This window comes from Heterodontus francisci, chromosome 19 (genome assembly GCF_036365525.1).
Source record: "Heterodontus francisci isolate sHetFra1 chromosome 19, sHetFra1.hap1, whole genome shotgun sequence".
NCBI classification, from domain to species: domain Eukaryota; kingdom Metazoa; phylum Chordata; class Chondrichthyes; order Heterodontiformes; family Heterodontidae; genus Heterodontus; species Heterodontus francisci.
The window spans coordinates 62872782-62878781 of NC_090389.1; the positions used below are offsets into that span (position 1 = coordinate 62872782).

The window sequence follows — 6000 nt, forward strand, 5'->3', positions numbered from 1 at the left end:
CCAGCACGTAGCGAGTCCTACAGAGGAGGGGCATTACTGGACTTAATCCTAGGGAATGAAGCTGGACAGTGGTAGAAGTGGCAGTGGGGGAACATTTCGGGGATTGTGACCATAACTCTGTAAGATTTAAGATTGTTATGGAAAAGGACATAGAGGGACCGGAAATGAGAGTACTGAATTGGGGGAAGGCAGATTGCAATATGATAAAACAGGATCTGGCCAAAGTGAACTGGGAGCAGCTTCTTACAGGAAAGTCTACTTCAGACCAGTGGGAGTCATTTAGAAGGGAAATTGTGAGAGTTTAGGTGCAGCATGTTCCCGTAAAGGTGAAGGGTAGGACCAACAGGGAAAGGGAACCCTGGATGTCAAGGGATATAGAGTATTGAAAACAATGGAGGCCCTAGAGGAGAATAGAAAGTGTAAGGGAGTACTTAAAAAAGTAATTAGGAGAGCGAAGAGGGGGCATGAAAAATCACTGGCAGACGAGATAAAGGAAAATCCCAAGGTGTTTTATAAGTATGTTAGGGGCAAGAGGAAACCAGGGAAAAAGTGGGGCCCATTAGGGATCATAGAGGCAATCTGTGGACATAGGGGAGGTTTTGAATGATTACTTTTCATCTGTGTTCACTATGGAGAGGAACGATGTAGGCGTAGAGATCAGGGAAAGGGATTGTGATATACTTTATCAAACTAGCATTGAAAAGGAGGAAGTATTAGCTGTTTTAGCAGGCTTGAAGGTGAATAAATCCCCAGGCTCAGATGAGATGTATCCCAGGCTGCTATGTGAGGCAAGGGAGGAGATAGCGGGGGCTCTGACACAAATTTTTCAGATCCTCTCTGGCCACAGGAGAGGTACCAGAGGATTGGAGGACAGCAAATGTGGTATCATTATTTAAGAAGGGTAGCAGGGATAAACCAGGTAATTACAGGCCGGTGAGTCTAACATCAGTGGTAGGGAAATTATTGGAAAATACTCTGAGAGACAGGATTAATCTCCACTTAGAGAAGCAGGGATTAATCAGGGATAGTCAGCATGCCTTTGTCAGGGGGAGATCGTATCCAACAAATTTGATTGAATTTTTCGAGGTGGTAACTAGATGTGTAGATGAGGGTAAAGCAGTTGATGTAGTCGACATGGACTTCAGTAAGGCTTTTGATAAGGTCCCGCATGGGAGATTGGTTAAGAAAGTAAAGGCCCATGGGATCCAGGGTAATTTGACAAATTGGATTCAAAATTGGCTTAGTGGCAGGAGGCAGAGGGTGATGGTAGAGGGTTGTTTCTGCGAGTGGAAGCCTGTGACCAGTGGTGTACCGCAGGGATCGGTGCTGGGACCCTTACTGTTTGTAGAGTACATTAATGTTTTAGACATGAATATAAGAGGTATGATCAGTAAGTTCGCAGATGACATGAAAATTGATGGTGTCGTAAATAGTGAGGAGGATAGCCTTAGACTACAGGACGATATAGATGGGCTGGTAAGATGGGTGGAGCAGTGGCAAATGGAGTTTAATCCTGAGAAGTGTGAGGTGTTGCACTTTGGGAGGTCTAACAAAGCAATGGATTATACAATGGATGGTAGGACCCTAGGGAGTACAGAGGGTCAGAGGGACATTGGGGTGCTTGTCCATAGATCACTGAAGGCTGCAGCACAGGTAAATAAGGTGGTTAGGAAGGCTTACGGGATACTTGCCTTTATTAGCTGAGGCATAGCATATAAGAGCAGGGGGGTTATGATGGAATTGTATAAAACGTTGGTTAGGCCACAGTTGGAATACTGTGTACAGTTTTGGTCGCCACACTACAGGAAGGATGTGATTGAAATGGAGAGGGTGCAGAGGAGATTCACCAGGATGTTGCCTGGGCTGGAGCATTTCAGTTATGAAGACCGACTAGATAGACTGGGGTTGTTTTCCTTGGAGCAGAGAAGGCTGAGGGGGGACCTGATTGAGGTGTACAAAATTATGAGGGGAATTGATAGGCTAGATAGGAAGAAACTTTTTCCCTTAGTGGAGAGGTCAATAACTAGGGGGCATAGATTTAAGGCCAGGGGCAGGAGGTTTAGAGGGGAGTTGAGGAGGAAATTTTTCATCCAGAGGGTGGTTGGAATCTGGAACACACTGCCTGAAGGAGTGGTAGAGGCAGGAACACTTACGACATTCAAGAAATATTTAGATGAGTACTTGAAACGCCATAACATGCAAGGCTACAGGCCAAGTGCGGGGAAATGGGATTAGTTAGGTCAGGTGCTTGATGGTCGGCATAGGCTCGTTGGGCCGAAGGGCCTGTTTCTGTGCTGTAAAACTCTGACTATGACACGTTGTTGGGTCTGGTCGGGTTCGGGTCGGCTAGCCACACTTTGGTTCAAACAGGTTTTTCTTTAATCTAGCAGAATACAGGAACATATAGACCAGGCTTGTTAGGTTGGAAATTTCAATTGATGAAATAAACATACCAAACCTTAACACACTTGTAATACATTCTTGTGTACATTATTTTTTAAAAAAATTCGTTCATGGGATGTGGGCATCGCTGGCAAGGCCAGCATTTATTGCCCATCCCTAATTGCCCTTGAGAAGGTAGTGGTGAGATGCCTTCTTGAATCGCTGCAGTCCATCTAGTGTGGGTACACCCACAGTGCTGTTAGGGAAGGAGTTCCAGGATTTTGATCCAGCTACCATTTATGTAGATGTTAACCTGTTAGTTTTTAATTGTTTAATGCCTGCATAAAGACAACACACACTGCACTGTAGCTAGGGCATGTTATGCATTCCCACCTGGGGTTTGCTGATCAGAAGTGTTATCCTACTGTGTTGATAATGATAATTGCATATAATTTAAAATATTCTGACAGCTGCTTTTTGCTCCACATGTTTTGGCTTCCTGTTCTCCCCAGATTTACCTAACATTTTCTGAGCACACAACAGTCAAGAGGCTACCAGAGATGTTTGTGCCAGTTTACAATGATTTGAAATCCCTTCTCTTAACCAGCAAGGGGTGCTGTTAGCTCTAACTCAAAGACCATTGCACCTATTATTGTATCTGGTTCTTTTGTGGTAGAATGCCACCCTTGATCAATAGTGCTTACCAGTGATTACCATGCTCACAAATGAGGACAGTTTGCAAATAAACAAGTCACAGTGGTCTTTGCTCCCAAAATCAAGTTAAATCAATTTAATGGATGACCAAAATAGTGAACTAGAACCATTCTTCCGACTGGTCCATTAAATCAATGTCATGACTGACTATAGTTGTGACCGGCCTTTAAATCTGTAACCAGGTGCTGTCTCAGGAATGCACTTCAAAGAAAACTCTGCTCCATTTACAAATAGGAAAGACTGAAAGGTCATTTAGCATTGTACTTACTTTTTGTTTGTGTCCAACTGAGCAAAGCTGCTGTTGTCAGAAACTCCCAAGGTCAAAAAGGGTTTCAATTGTGTTAAATTTTCTTCAAAAAAAAAGACAGCATTATTCTGATTTAATGGTGCACCCAACCAGTCAGTTCATCAATCTGAACTGATTGTTACAAAAGCAAAATATTTAGTCAAACTTATACGTCAACTGATAACAATGCCTCTTACCAATGAATGAGCAGTTACAGTAAATGTAGGAGGTTCATTTGAAGAAAGTTGTAAACTTGGATTTCGTATGAATTTCTTGCCTGTTGTCAGTCTGTTTTCACTTTGTAACATTATTAAAGCTGCATTGATCTATAAATATATTTTCTAAAGTTAATGATTAACATGCACTACTCTGTGAAAACCCAATCTATTCTCAGGTATTTAGTTTTAAGGGGAGATCAATCTACTCAACTTTGTTTGCAAATGGTACCGTTTCCCCTCTGACCACAAACCATTAACAATCATAGCATTGGGAACTGATGAACAGACCAGAGAACTGAATGACTGGAAGCATAGTCGGGACACAACAGCTGGCCTCAGCAATCTTGAGCTAAAAAAGACACAAAGAAGGTAGGGCTTGCTATATAGTGACCTATCCAAAAATGTACACAGGTGCATGTCCAGGAAAGACAGGCTCAGCTCTCCTGTTGCGCTTTCTATATACAACAATAATGTGCATTTGGTATAATGCTTTGAACATTAAAAAAAAAGTCACAAGTTCCTTCAGGAGCTGTAAGGAATAAATAAAGTTATAAATTGCACCAAAATGACTAGACATGTTTCCTTCATCAATCTCAAAATTTAAATCAATAGGAAAGGATTCACATGCTCAATTAAAAGCAAAATACTGCGGATGCTGGAAATCTGAAACAAAAACAAGAAATGCTGGAATCACTCAGCAGGTCTGGCAGCATCTGTGGAAAGAGAAGCAGAGTTAACGTTTCGGGTCAGTGATCCTTCTTCGAAGAAGGGTCACTGACCCGAAACGTTAACTCTGCTTCCCTTTCCACAGATGCTGCCAGACCTGCTGAGTGATTCCAGCATTTCTTGTTTTTGTTTCACATGCTCAATGTCTAGCTTATTTGTGACTACACCAATGAAAGCTTTTTTTGGGCTGGTAGCATTCCAGATGTCTTTAGAAATTTGTGGCTCTGTGCTTTATAGCGTACCTCAGACATTGTCCTATGGATGATCCAATAATTCCTTTAAGGGCAATCCCTCATCTTAAAAAGTACATGACTAAACTTAGTATAAATCTTGTAACATAACATAACTAAAGCACTCATCCTTTCTTGAAGCTCATCCAATGAAGTCACTGCACCATCTGATAAACTATTTTAGGCATGACACCAACCAAAAATGAGACAGGGCCCAGCTCTACCTGAGAACTCATGAAGTTGGATGGAGTCAGAAATTAATTGGCATCTAATAAAATTAAATCTTAATGAAGAATCTGATTTCGGGATGTAGTGTACAACCCAACCACAAACCCAATGGCAGCAAGTGCTTGTTTAAAACCCCTGGTCGGGCTCGGCAGAATTTCTAATTACAGCTTAGAATAGTCTTAGTTTTATGAATAGCAGTCTATCTAAAATGAAAGAACTGGCAATATAATTCTTAAAACAACAAAAATCTGCCCCTTCTTTGCTTTTACTAATTGTCTACTTTATTTGCTAGTACCAATTTCTGTTTTGGAAACCAAAATTTGCTGACTTCAAAGCTGCCTTATCTGGAGCCTTTTAATTTCAGTATATTCTAGTAATACATCCAGCAATACATATTAATTGAATTTGTTATATGCCTTTATGTTTATTTTAATAAGGAAATAAACAAGAGACAACAATGGTAAAACTACAACACCCTTAGACTGTACTTGGAATAACCCTTCTTTGCTGTTACTAATTGTCCACTCCCTCCACAGCAGCTTAATGATTGCTGCACAGGTATTACTCCTACTCCTACTGCTGCTCTTAAACTGAGCACTTTTCTCAAATAATCGTCTTTGTTTCCTCTATGATTTTGCCAAGCTAATCCATATCTGTTGGATGTGTTTCCCCTAGGAGTTGGCAATACAACATCCTATTTAGTTGCTTGTTAACCAGAAGGGAGTGCCTCTGCTAATCTTGACCATATTCCACAAATATGGATGACATTGAACTATAATGTTTTGGTTGGCATGAATGAAGGTTTTATTTTAAACTAGTTCTAAGACTTTATATTTAAAGGCAGAAAACTAAATTCCTGATGAACCATCAACACATATATGCTTAAGTAATCTCTTCACCCGTTTGCCTGATCTTTAAATGACTAAGTATCTGGATCATTTTATTATCATTCATTTCTATACATCATTTAATTGTGACTGTTCTATGCTTGTTAAAGCACAATATTGTGATACTATATGTGCATTAATCTGTTCTGACACAGATTTTGGAAGCTGCTCTTCTGATTTAAAGTCACAGACCTGAAACGTGAACTCTGGGCTGGATTTTACATCGGGCGGATGGGAGCTGGCCACCGATGTAAAAGTCGGTGGCGAAACCACTTCCACCTAGCCCGGGGATCCGTCCCGCATTTTACGGGTCCTCGGGCTTTAATTGT

At 41.1% G+C, this 6000-nt stretch overlaps 1 protein-coding gene across 1 annotated transcript in view; it reads right to left on the reverse strand.

Moving 5' to 3' along the window:
• The window catches only part of fbxw12 (F-box and WD repeat domain containing 12), a 43619-nt gene extending 40171 nt beyond the window's left edge, over window positions 1-3448 (reverse strand). Inside the window, exon 1 of the mRNA XM_068051786.1 lies at window positions 3365-3448. The gene's annotated coding sequence lies outside the window, so the exon portion shown is untranslated. The remainder of the gene's footprint in view (window positions 1-3364) is intronic.
• Window positions 3449-6000: the final 2552 nt, after the last annotated feature.